Source organism: Mauremys reevesii, linkage group 2, assembly GCF_016161935.1.
Source record: "Mauremys reevesii isolate NIE-2019 linkage group 2, ASM1616193v1, whole genome shotgun sequence".
Lineage (NCBI taxonomy): Eukaryota > Metazoa > Chordata > Testudines > Geoemydidae > Mauremys > Mauremys reevesii.
In genome coordinates, this window is record NC_052624.1 from 138,801,856 (window position 1) to 138,815,189 (window position 13,334).

General features: G+C 45.2%; 1 protein-coding gene and 1 long non-coding RNA gene across 7 annotated transcripts in view; one reads left to right on the forward strand and one right to left on the reverse strand.

The window, feature by feature from the left end:
- The window catches only part of CDH18 (cadherin 18), a 623,460-nt gene that overhangs the window by 510,111 nt on the left and 100,015 nt on the right, over positions 1-13,334 (reverse strand). The gene's annotated exons all lie outside the window — the stretch shown is intronic.
- LOC120398642 overlaps positions 1-13,334 on the forward strand; it is a 56,149-nt gene that overhangs the window by 38,408 nt on the left and 4,407 nt on the right. Inside the window, exons 2-3 of the long non-coding RNA XR_005594594.1 lie at positions 9,224-9,354; positions 10,736-10,892. This is a non-coding gene — a long non-coding RNA (uncharacterized LOC120398642). The remainder of the gene's footprint in view (positions 1-9,223; positions 9,355-10,735; positions 10,893-13,334) is intronic.

Below are 13,334 nucleotides of genomic sequence, written 5' to 3' on the forward strand. Positions count from 1 at the left end.
CCTCCCTCTCTCTCCTAGCCTACTCTGGAGAGATACACACCAATTCAACTCCGCGAATCAAACCCAGGAGGAACTCACTCTTCCCCCCTCCCCTTCCCCTGAATTTCCACAAGAGATGGAATTAACCAAGTCCAAAGAAAAGAAAAGAATTTATTAAAAGAACAAAAGAAAGTACACTATCTCTGTAATTTTTTTTTTTTCCTTGGGACTGGCCCCTTTACTGGTGTGAAAGTCCGGTTCAGCGCGGGGGGGGCCAGGGGGGAGCCCCAGTGGGCTGGGGGTGGGGCCCTCAGCCATGAGGCGGGTGGGGGGTGGAGGGGCAACAGCTGAAAAGAGATAGAATAGAGGAGTCCGGGCTCCCATCCCATCGGGGAGACAACCAGGCGCTCCTCTAACAGACACACAGCGTTTAAGCAGACAGGCTTTGGGGTGGGGGACCCCCAACAGACAGCAGCGTCCCCCCCCCCCGGGTACAAGGCTGTGCTCACAGCGGGGGGCCCGAGGAGCAGGGGGGGGGAGAGGGGGGGGGGGTATCGGGGCGCTTTACCAGGATGGAACAATACACAGAGTCTAACCTATAAACCTGGAGAGAATTCCCCCTCCCCCTTTCTTTCTCAGTAAAAGCAAAGTAACAGCAATAGAAATAAAGAGATTCCCTCAGCAAAACACACAACTGCAAATGTAGAAATAAACTTATAATACAACTATGCCTTTCTAAGGCCTGGTCTACACTAGGACTTTAATTCGAATTTAGCAGCGTTAATTTGAATTAACCGTGCACCCGTCCACACCAGGAAGCCATTTAATTCGACATAGAGGGCTCTTTAGTTCGAATTCTGTACTCCTCCCCGACGAGGGGAGTAGCACTAAATTCGACATGGCTATGTTGAATTAGGCTAGGTGTGGATGCAAATCGACCTTAGTAGCTCCAGGAGCTATCCCACAGTGCACCACTCTGTTGACGTTCTGGACAGCAGTCCGAACTTGGATGCTCTGACCAGCCACACAGGAAAAGTCCCGGGAAAATTTGAATTCCTTTTCCTGTCTGGACAGTTAGAATCTCATTTCGTGGTTGGACATCGGGGCGAGCTCAGCAGCACCAGCAGCAATGCAGAGCTCTCCAGCAGAGAAGTTCATGTAATCTCTGAATAGAAAGAGGGACCCAGCATAGAGTGACTGGGAAGTCTTGGATCTGATCAGTGTGTGGGGCGAGGAGTCTGTGCTTTCGGAGCTGCGCTCCAAAAAACGGAATGCAAAGACCTACGGGAAGGTCTCCAAAGCCATGAGAGACAGAGGATACAGGCGGGATGCAACGCAGCGCCGCGTGAAAATCAAGGACCCCAGACAAGGCTACCAAAAAATCAAAGCGTCAAACGGACGCTACGGAGCCTGCCACCACTGCCCCACCAGTGACCATGGACTCTGACGATGGGACAGTGTCGACGGCCAGTTCCTCGGCGATGTTCGTGGACGGGGAAGATGAGGAAGGGTTTGTGGAGGACGAGGCAGGCGACAGCGCTTACAACGCTGGTGTCCCCGACAGCCAGGATCTCTTCATCACCCTCACGGAGATCCCCTACCAACCCTCCCCGGCCGTGAACCCGGACCCTGAATCAGGGGAAGGAGCAGTCGGTAAGTGCTTTAAACATGTAAACTTTTATTCTTAATATAACAGGAATCTGAAGTATGTGTAAAGGAGGTCTCTCTATATATGGGGATAGAACAGAAATCATCTTGGGAGATCTCCAAGAAGCTCTCCAGGAGGAAATCGAAAAGCCTCCGCAGGAGGTTCCTGGGGAGAGCTGCCTTACTGGGTGCTCCATGGTAGCACAATTTTCCGCGCCAGGCTTTATTGAGGTTTTCTGGGAGCATTGCCTCCATAATACTGGCAGCATAGGCCCCTGCTTTGTGCTGGCTTTCACGCAGCATGTGCTCTCTATCTCCTTCAGTGACCCTCCTCAGGGCGATCTCGCTCGGCGACTCCTGCATCTAATTAGGAAAATTACCATAATGTTACACCTGGTCCAAAGTATTTTTAAAAAATCTCCGGACAGACGGCGTAGCAGAGAGTCAGCACGCTGCTGCGTGACAAGCGTAACGGAAAGCCAAAGAATCAAATGGACGCTCATGGAGGGAGGGGGGACTGAGGACGCAAGGTATCCCACAGTTCCTGCAGTCTCCGAAAAGCATTTGCATTCTTGGCTGATCTCCCAATACCTGTACGGTCAAACACATTGTCCACGGCGGTTCAGGGCATAGCTCGTCAATGTACCCCCCTCCCCCACCCCCAGAAGAAAAAGGAAAAGAAATTGTCTCTTGACTCTTAAATGTCACCCTATGTGTACTGAATGCTGCTGGTAGACGTGATGCTGTGGCACTGTACTGTAGCATCCTGCCCCCCCCCCCCATGGGCGGCTGACAGTGCAATATGACTGATATCCGTCGTCATCATCAACAGCCTTGCTGTAGATGGTGTAGTGCAATATGACTGGTACCCGTCCTCATCATCAGCCCATAAGTAGACGGCCTGCTAACCATCTTCATCATAGCAACAGGGGGCTGAGCTCCATCAGCCCCCGCCCTTCATGTGTAAAGAAAAGATTCTGTACTGCCTGGACTGTCATAGCAGCAGGATGCTGTTTTCCTCTCCCACCACACTGCTTAATGTCCTGTCTGGACAATCATAGCAGCTGGAGGCTGCCTTCCCCTCATTTCATTTCAGTAACAAGTCACTGTTTCTTATTCCTGCATTCTTTATTACTTCAGCACACAAATCAGGGGACACTGCAACGGTAGCCCAGGAAGGCTGGGGGAGGAGGGAAGCAACAGGTGGGGTTGTTGCAGGAGCACCCCCCTGTGAATGCCATGCAGCTCATCATTCCTGCATAATCTGACACGGAGCGGCTGTGCTCTCTGGTTCTCTGAAACACTGGATCTCTACTACACTAGCCCCATCTTCTATGCAGGAATTATTCTATTTTTAGATACCATAAAGGAGGGATTGACTTGGGGAGTCATTCCCAGTTTTGTCTTTTGCACCCCCGGCTGATCTCGGCCAGGGGCACCTATGACAGCAGCAGAAGATATAATGCAATACGGCTGGTAACCATCATCACCTTGCCAATTTACAATGGCATGGTAGATGGTACAATATGGCTAATAACCATCTGTGCTGTCATGCAAAAGCAAATGAATGCTGCTGTGTAGCGCTGCAGAATCGCCTCTGTCCGCGGCATCTAGTACACATACGGTGACAGTGACAAAAGGCAAAACAGGCTCCATGGTTGCCATGCTATGGCATCTGCCAGGGTAATCCAGGGAAAATGGGCTCGAAATGATTGTCTGCCGTTGCTTTCCCGGAGGAAGGAATGAGTGACTACATGTACCCAGAACCACCTGTGACAATGAAATTTGCACCATCAGGCACTGGAATCTCAACCCGGAATTCCAAGGGTCGGCGGACACTGCGATGGGGTGGAACAGGGGCAGAGTTTATGCTTTCTGGATTGCCTGCAGCAGGAGTGCGCACGAGATAGGTGCTGTGCATGCTCTTGTTCACAGACACAGACTAGACTGTGTTCATTGTTCGCAAAAATGTATCTTTGCAAGGAATTCACTCCCTTTTTCCCATCACACAGCTTCGACTGTCTCCAGACCTGCCACAGCATCCCCCTCACAGAGGCTGGCAAAGATTAGGCGGCGAAAGAAAAAGACACGGGACGAGATGTTCGCTGAACTTATGGGCTGCTCCCGAGACGAGGCAGAGCAGCAGAGCCAGTGGAGGGAGACCCTCTCTCTGTACCAGCGCTCACACAGCGAACGGGAGGAGAGGTGGCGTGAGGAAGACAAGCAGGCGACTCAAATGCTGCTTGGACTAATGAGGGAGCACACGGATACGCTCCGGCGCCTTGTGCATGTTCTGCAGGACCGCAGGCAGGAGGACAGAGCCCCCCTGCAGTGTATCTGCAACCGCCCTCTCCCGCCACAAAGTCCCATACCCCCCTCACCCAAAATAACCAGAAGGAGGGGCGCCAGGGGCCATGAAAACTGTCACTGTACCCCAGCAGAGTGCTCAAGTACCCAAAAGCTCTCATACCCTAAATTTTGAGAAGTCCTTTCCTTCCCGCCTCACCCAAGCCCCCGTCCCAGTTTCATCCTCTAACTGTCTAGTTGATAATAAAAAATACTTTTCTGTTAATTACTGTTTCCGTCATATTCTTTTAGAGGAGACTGTGTTTGAAGGGGGGGGAAGGGGGTTGGTAATTGGACAGGACAATCACCTTTACCAGGGTACAGACACGGGGGCAGGATCAGCGGCAGATCACACACACAGTGCAGTCAGTAGGCACTCTGGTCGGTATGGGAGGTGGTTTGCAGGTTCTGTGTGGGTGGGGGGGTACGTGACTTTGTAGCGGGAGAGGTTACAGATCTCATGCAACGGTCCCTGTCCTGGACCACAGAGCCACGCAGCAGAGGAATATGTATCCGTCCTCTCCCGCCACAAGGCCACATAGCCCCCGCACACAGAGTCCCAAAAAGGAGGGATGGCAGGCTCCGTTGAAACAACCAGTCCAGCACTGCAGACCACTCTGGGAGCAGGAGCCTGTCATTCCTCAAGTTTAGAGGTGGTCTTTACATCACCGCACACCCTACGCAGCACAGTCCGCGTCCCAGTTTCAACCCTTTAACGCAAAGTCATCAATAAAGAAACCTTTGTAAAGTTACAGTGGAACATGTATTTTATTTTTAAACATGTATTGGAAGTGGGGGAAGCGGGGTGGACGGGGTATGTAACTGCAGATGCTAGTCAACAGTAACTTGGTAAAGAAACGGGCAGGTTCAGCTTCTCTGTAAAGAAACTGAACAGTCACAGGTCACGCCGCTCGCTGCTCGCTGGTACTTGAAGAGTTCCTTGTCGCTGTGCAAGGCGCCTGCATAGGGCTTCACGAGCCAGGGCAATAGCAGGTAGGCTGGGTCCCCGACGATCACTATAGGCATCTGCACATCCCCAAGAGTTATTTTGTGGTCCGGGAAGAAACTACCTTCCTGCAGGCGTCTAAACAGATCAGAGTTCCTGAAAACATGCGTGTCATGAACTTTGCCTGGCCACCCGACGTTGATGTTGGTAAAACATCCCCCATGGTCCACCAGTGCTCGCAGCACCATTGAAAAGTAGCCCTATTTCTCAGCAGCTGACTGTGGAAGAGGTGGACGATAAGGTGCGAGGAGTTGACAACGGCCATAACTGCAGCAGGCTCCGTGCTCGCAGTGCTGTGGCGCCCGCGCTGTCACTGAGCAGAAAAGTGCACGAACAGATTGCCCGCAGGCGCTTTCAGGGAGGGAGGGAGGGAGGGAGGGCGTGATTGACGGTTCAATGATGACAGTTACCCAAAACCACCCTTGATACATTTTTCCCCCAGCATTGGGGGGAAATCCCAGAATTCCAATGGGCAGCGGGGAGTGAGGGAACTGTGGGATAGCTTCCCACAGTGCACCGCTTCCGAAGTCGATGCTGGCCCCGTTACTGTGGACTCACACAGTCGAATTAGTGTATTTAGTGTGGATACACAAATTCGACTTCATAACGTCGATTCCACAAATTCGACTTAAGTTGATTCGAAATAGTCTTGTAGTGTAGACATACCCTAATACTCACTAGACTGAATAGATTAAAAGTATTGCAGAAACCTGGGAGGACTTGATTAAGATGTCTGGACTCCCTTAACTCCCAAGAGAGAGACAACTCAAAACAAAGAACACAGGAAAAAAAAACTTCTCTCCACAGAGATTTGAAATTATCTTGTCCCTGATTGGTCCTCTGGTCAGGTGTTCCTCAGGTACTGCTTGTTAACCCTTTACAGGTAAAAGAGACCTTAACCCTTAACTAACTGTTTATGACAAATGACTACAGGGTGAACTGCACCTTAGAATCCTTTTGGTCTCTCTGAGTACCACTTAGGTGACAGGCCTGACTCCCTGCACCTCAGTTTGGGTGGAACCACACGATCCAATCATGAGCAGCCTGGCTCTCTGTGCTGCAGTACTCCCCTGATTCTCAACTGTGTTAATGATACAGGCCTAACTCAAGTCTGGCACTGGTAAGCGTTTTCCCATAGGAAGCCTATGACAGCATAATTTGCAGTGGCATGGGAACAGAGGCTTCAGAACAAAGCATTATTTATTTATTCCTAAAAGGTACAAAGCATTTATGAAAATAGGTTAACAGAATAAAAGGCCTAGATGTATAGTTCCCTACTGAAGCGTAACCTCTCTATCCACAGCTCAGGGAGGTCCTGCTTATTCCCATTTCTGAGTTGGAAGATCCAGCCTGTCCGCTGTCTCTGTGTGTCTGACTATTTTGGTGTCAGTGTCTGTCTGGTGACAACCCACTCCTCTCTCTTCCTCCTCAAGGCTAGCATTTTTTTTTAGGTTTAGGATGCCCTTTGATCCTAGACTCGGTCTTGGGAAGAGGAACCTATGGATGGAGCTAGACAGGGATATTCCATAATAAACAGCTTTTCCATTGCTTCCTCCAGCATTTTTTGTCTCTATCATTGTTTCATTTCCTCAAGGTTTGCACTTAACAGTCTCCTTTGATTTAACCCCTGGCAGACCAGCAGGTTAACATCAAACAGATCACGTGAGGGGCATATGAAATGTATAAAAAAAATAATACACATGGCTCTCTCATTCTCCTCACCTGCCTTACAGGGGGGCTGTGAGAAATACTTAATAAAAGCATTTTGAAGATTTGCTAAGTAATATTACTCTTTTGGACTCCAACTCTGAGCTGGGTATTCTGCACCCAAAGGACCAGGGCAGAGTTCTGCACCCATGGAGACTTACTTCAGTCTATAATGGGGAAGGCCCTTTGGGTAGTGAAAGAAAAGCTGTTGCAGCCCCAAAGACTTTGTGGACGCCTGAGTGAAAGCTGGAGCTTAGCCAGGGAGCTAACAAAGAGAATCAGTGACTTATCTACCTTATCAGTACTTAAAGTGACTAATAGCTCCAAAACAAAACAGTGAGCAGGCAAGAGACAGGACCACCTTCAAAACACCCCTATACTCCAAAAGAAAGGGAAGCAGAGGAGGTGTAGCAGGTATAAAAGATAAAAGGAACTAGATTAATGCCAACCAATATCTTTATAGCCTGATACAGTCTAATTATACTTCTACTTATGCTAAATAGTCTTATTAATGAAAAAGAGCAAGATACTCTATCAGTTTTCTTAAGAGGATAGTCAAGTGGGTACTTTAAATGATGTTGTGAAGTATCACCAGGCATGCCAAAACTTCCATTTCATGTAAGTGCTCAAAATGTAGATACATATAACTCCCCCCCGCCCCAAACCAACCAACCAAAACCCCCTTGTCACTTTGTGTCATTTTGCATTTTTCAGTTATAATGAACATTACAAGCATTTTCCGTGTTTTTTATTCATGAAGGAGGAGACTTTCAAGTGAGAGTTCAGGGGGCCCTCAGGCTCAAGTTCTGTTAAAAATACATGGAGAGTTATAAAAAGGATATCTTTCACCAGACCACAAAATACTAGAAATTAGCAATAAAAAAGACTTATTAGGTGATTTAGTTTAATCCTCATGGTAGTGGAATATGGTCCTTATGGCATATGTTCAAGTGTTTTGTGCAGTTTAATTTCAAATGCCCCAATATTGGGGCTTCCATTACTTCTCTTGGAGATGCTACAATAGATCTCACTGTCAGGAAGTCGCCCCCCCGCCCCCGTTCAGCTTGAATCTCTCTTTTCTTAAGTGCAAGTTACACCAGTGTAAATACTCCCTCTCTGTCCTTTGTATTTAGAGACTCCAAATAGCTGTGCATAGTTACAACATTGTGGTCAGTTATCCATTAGTCAGGACATTCATATTAGACCAAATTTACCCTTGGTTTATATCATCATAAACTAGGTTGCCAGATTCCTGGCAGTGGGAAGTCCATTGAGTGAGGTGCCAGTGGTGTAAGACCCTCACACATACCCCCAGCTACCAGAGTTAGCGCAGCACCAAAGTGAGTGAGGCTGATTGGAGGGGAAAGGCATAGCAGGTAAAGTCAACCTGCAGAAGTGCTGATCCATCATATCCCCCTGCAGCCTCTACCCACAGGGCTCCTGTGGAGAATACAGCAGAAACTTATGTTACCAGATTCGGAAAGAATTCTGATGTACAGCAATGGTAGAACTATGTTCTGCTCTCCCTGATGATGAATCCCCACTAAGACCTGCTCTACACCTAAAACTTAGGTCGCCTGAGGTACATGGCTCAGGGCTCTGAAAAATGGCATGCCCAGTGCAACAGTTCAGTTGCTCTACCCCCAACTGTAGACACAGCTAGGTTTAGAGAAGAATTCATCCATTGACCTTGCTATGGCCTCTCAGATAAGTGGATTTACTACAGTGATGGGAAAAAAACCCTTCTTCACTACAGTGCTACCCATGGCATAGCTATAGTGTTGCAGTTGTGTCACTGTCATGCTTCTAATGTAGACATATCCTGAGATTGTGGCCCAGGCTCATGTCAGGAACTACAATTTGCTTTTCCCTGAGCTAAAGGGTTGAGTCTCCTCCACTTAGTTCTTTTAGCCTTTCTTTTATAAGTCAATGCTTCCAGCCCCTCAATCACTATTGTTGTTCTTCACTGAATTCAATCCAGGTGTGCATTCTTCTTGTATCAAAGTGCCTAGAATTTTATGCAGCATTAACAGGTGTGAACTTAACAGAATTACATGGAGATGGATCATCAATTCTCTGCTCTATGATATCACACCTTGCACTTATTCAGCCACAAGTCATGTTTTCCCACCTCTCCCTCCCCCACTATCTTGCATTGAAAATGCTTGTCTAGCTTGCTGTTCACTGTCACTTCCTAGTTCTCTTTCCTTAGTGCTACTTTCAAGGGTTGTTTTTCCCCTATTATTAAATATTATGGTTTCAGATTATTTTCTCTCAAAGATAATAGCATTATTACAAGCTAAAACTAATTCTATTATATCCTACCTACGTGCCTGTTTTTTGCTGCATTTACTCTGGAAAACTTCCACTAAGTAGGAGTTTTGCCTAGACAAGGACAGCAAGATGGATCCCCAAATTCCAAACCACTCTTGTACCCTTTTTAATATTTCACTGTTCTTGCTGGTGTTTGCAACACTTTCCAACAACTTCAGCGTTATCTGTGAATCTCATTAACACACTGTTTGCTCCCTCTTCCAGGTCAGTAATGAAGATGTTAATGAGAACATGTCTGATCCCTGCAGCATCTGCCAGACACCTTCTTTCAACAAAGTACACCGTTGTTTATCATTATCACACGTTTGGGATTCTCACCAATTTTCAAAGCACTGGTAAGCTGAGGTGGCACCACAGGGTTTTTGCCAGCCCCTTGTTAACTGACCTTTGACTAATCATAGTTTTTATTTAAAGAAAAAGAAAAAAAACTGGAAGTTTCTCTCCTCTTTCCTTACAGAGTAGCCTTGAAAACAAATTGTTCCTGTTACTTGATCAGTTGGGTTCAAAAGAACAAGAGTTAAGTTCCATTTCTGTAGAAGGTGGGAAAAGAGACTTAATGATCCCCACACATCACACTTTTTATATGAAAAGACCAGTTATGTTTTCCACAGAATCATTTCACTAACCCTCCCTGAAATTCTTAGCCCAGTCCTGTGTGTAGTCCTGCGTGATAATGGTGGGCAGGAAACAGTTATTTTTGGGGAGAAGGCAAAGCATTTTTTCACAGGTCTGCCCAAAATACTAAAGCCAATATAATGTCAAACTATCTCTGATTATGGAACTGAGCTGGCTGCTGCTCCCTCAGGCAGTTGCACAGTGCAGCCATTGCTCCCTTCCTACATCCTACACAAGTGCAGATAGGAATATATGGAGGACACCCCATTGTAGTTCCTGCACACTCTTGCCAGTTGCACCGACAAGGCAGGAAGCGCAGAAAGAGTGTGACCATATAAGACTCTGGTTCAATTCCTCTGTGACCTGGGGCAAATCACTTAGGTTACGTTTACACTTTGAGCTGGAAGTGTAAATTCCAACTGCAGGAGGCAAACCAGCTCTAGCACTGATTGCACTAGTGTGCTAAAAGTACAGTGTAGCTTCAGCAGTGTGAGCAACAGCAGGGGCTGAGCACCCTGAGTACATGCCTAGTACCTTAGATGGGTACCTACTGAGGCAGCAAGCCTCTCTCATTAATGTGGCTACACTCTATTTTTAGCGCATGAGCTCTGATTAAACTAGTGAGGAATTTACACCTCCAGCTCAAAGTGTAAACACCCCTTTAATCTATCTCTGTCTCAGTTCCCCATCTGCAGAATGTGGATAATATCTCCCTACCTCACAGGAGTGTTGTGAGGAGAAATACATTAAACACCTGTAAGACATGGTCTAGGTATATTTGGTCCTTGCCTCAGTGCAGGGGGCTGGACTAGATGACTTCTTGAGGTCCCTTCCAGCCTCACATTTTTATGATCCTATGATTAAAAATAAAGATTGTGAGGTACTCAGATGCCATAATAATTGAGGTCAGATAAGTACTTAAGATATATAGGTGCAAGCAGCTACTTCATTAAGGAGTCCTATAGCTGCTAACTGTTACTGTCCTCCATCAGCACTATCTCCAGCCCAGAGTTTGTAGATCTAATACAGAGCAGGAGCCTACTGAAACGTTTGATGTACCCCTCTCACAACTTTCCATCCCACCTGTTCTTCCGCCTCCAGATAAGAGGAGACCTAGTCTCCCACCAAACCCCTTAACACAAATGAAGAGAAACCCATCCACCTCAGGAACCAAAGGAGATCCATTCCTATCCAGCTCCCACACATGGTGATTTGAAACAACCACCATTTCCAGACAAGACTGCAGAACACCCATCAGGTATATGGCCATTGATAGATGCTTCCATGAAGTCCTGAGGAGGGGAAATCACTGGGTGTGGGGAAGGGGATGGTTCGATTTGCGGAGTTATGTTGGTGAGAGTGTTTTAACTAAGGAATCTATCAAATGTAATCACAAACTGAGGCACAAAATCTTTGAGGGAGCCCTTTGTTAAAATTGTGGCAGCACATCACTAATTCTAGTGGTTCTTTGCACCATAATTTTAAACTCCTTTGTCAATAAATAAAAGCATGCAAGAGGTGGCAAGCTTCATAGTAAGGGCAGGGGCCAATATAGTCCCAGATTCCCTCAATAATACATAAAAGTTTTTCATATCCCCATCTATATTGAGCTTGACTTGAATGTACTTTGTGTAAAGGTTATTACTGAGAAAAATATTATGTAATTGAAATGTCTCTGTTTCTTATTGTTTTTGCATTCACGTGAGTAGAAAGCAAGTAGCAATATAATTTAACTGAAAATCTAACGTTTAAGGACACTACTCAGCTTCCTCTTCGTGTAAAAGGAGGGTTAACTATTTATAATCAGTAAAGCTACTACAAGACCTAAGCTTCTTATGACCCAAGAAGGTTGGGACATTTGTCAGCTTTGTGGGAACTTTACAACTGTTGTGAAATGGCTCTGAATTAAGAAGATGCAAGAGAGAGTCTCATATCTCATGCAGCTTGTGCAAAGCCTTGACAACTCTTAAAACAAGACCCAGTTTAGAATGAGGAACTATAACATTTTCCACTTGAACATTTTCAATCAACACATCAATCAACATGTCAATCACCTAAAATGCCACTGCCAGTAATCATATTCCAAAGTGTAAAGTCTGCAACAACTGTCAAACGATAATATTTTTTATATTTTGTAGAGCTTTGCATAGTGAAGTTCAGTGTAACCACTCAGACGAAAGCCAATGTTAACTAAATCTGTGATCATGTAAGGTGCTGAACTCCCCCAATTTCTGTTAACATCAATTGGAGTCAAAAGTGCTGAGCATCTCATAGGAGTCTTTTCTGACTAAGGGCTCATCCTACAGCCCGTTACTAAATTAGAAGAACTTGCATGACAATAGTAAGTCTTTACAGGATTCAGTCCTAATAGTAATATCTCTAACTAAATATTTTTTCTTGGAAAACGAAGTACTGTAGGCAGAAGCAGAATAAAGAAACATGCCCCTGCAGAGTATACCTAGAAGAGGTATTTTTTTTTTCTTAAATGAATTAAAGATTGTCATGAATTTTTGAGTAGTGTAATGATTTTCACAGTATGATCAGACTGGTTTTATTAACTTGAAATTATTTTTCCTAATAATAAAAAGGAAAGAAAGAATGAAATATAACAACTTTAAAATGGGTTACTGGACTGCCAAAAGAAAGGTTTGTAAAAATATGGTATCTTCTAAGTAAACACTATTATATGATGTGTCATTTAGTTGTTTTTTAGTCCTTAGCACTGGAACAAAATGCAAACATCAGTGAAACTGTGTGCTGGCAAGGGCATAATAGAATATGGAGCAGGAGGAAGCCCACAGTTACTCAGAATGTAATGGAAAAAATCAGATGTGAAAGCTGATGCAATTGCACAAGACTATTTAATTATAAATGGCATTGTTTCTATAACCCTGCAGTAGCACTCTTGACTCACAGTGTTACACTAGTACATTGTGAGAAAGAAAGTGAGGGCAGAGTGACACTTTTCCATTATAATTCCCTATTCTCAGGGGTTTATAACACATCAGAAAGTCTTGGTCTGGAATTACTTTTGGTATAAGTAATATGTAGTTGGAAGAAGTTTTGGCCGAAATTCTCTGCTGGTATATGGAATTACTTCATCAGAAAATTCACTCACTGTTTTATTCTATTGCATATTTTAAAAAAAATTGTCATGACGTGTCATTATGTGCGCTGAGATATGTGTGTGTGTGTGTGTGTGTGTGTGTGTGTGTGTGTGTGTGTGTCACTGAGATGCATAATAAGTCAAACTGCTATTTCAGTGGGACTAACTTGTGTAAGACTAACAATTCAGCTCAATAAATGAATTACTAATACGGATCTTACATACAAGTCTTATAATCAGAATTTATACAAACACATGTATATACAAATAAACAAACACACATATATACATATAATCTGTATTGCAGAAGTTACATTTGTGATCATATTTTTGTTTTCCACTCTTAAATCTTAAAATATCTCCAAGAATTTTCTCTAAGATTGAGGATATATATTAGTGGTTCTCAAACGCTTGTATTGGTGACCCCTTTCACACAGCAAGCCTCTGAGTACAACCCTCCTTATAAATTAAAAACACTTTTAAATATATTTAATACAATTATAAATGCTGGAGGCAAAGCGGGGTTTGGGGTGGAGCCTAACAGTTTGCGACCCCCTGAGGGGTCCCGACCCCCAGTTTAAAAAACCCTGATTT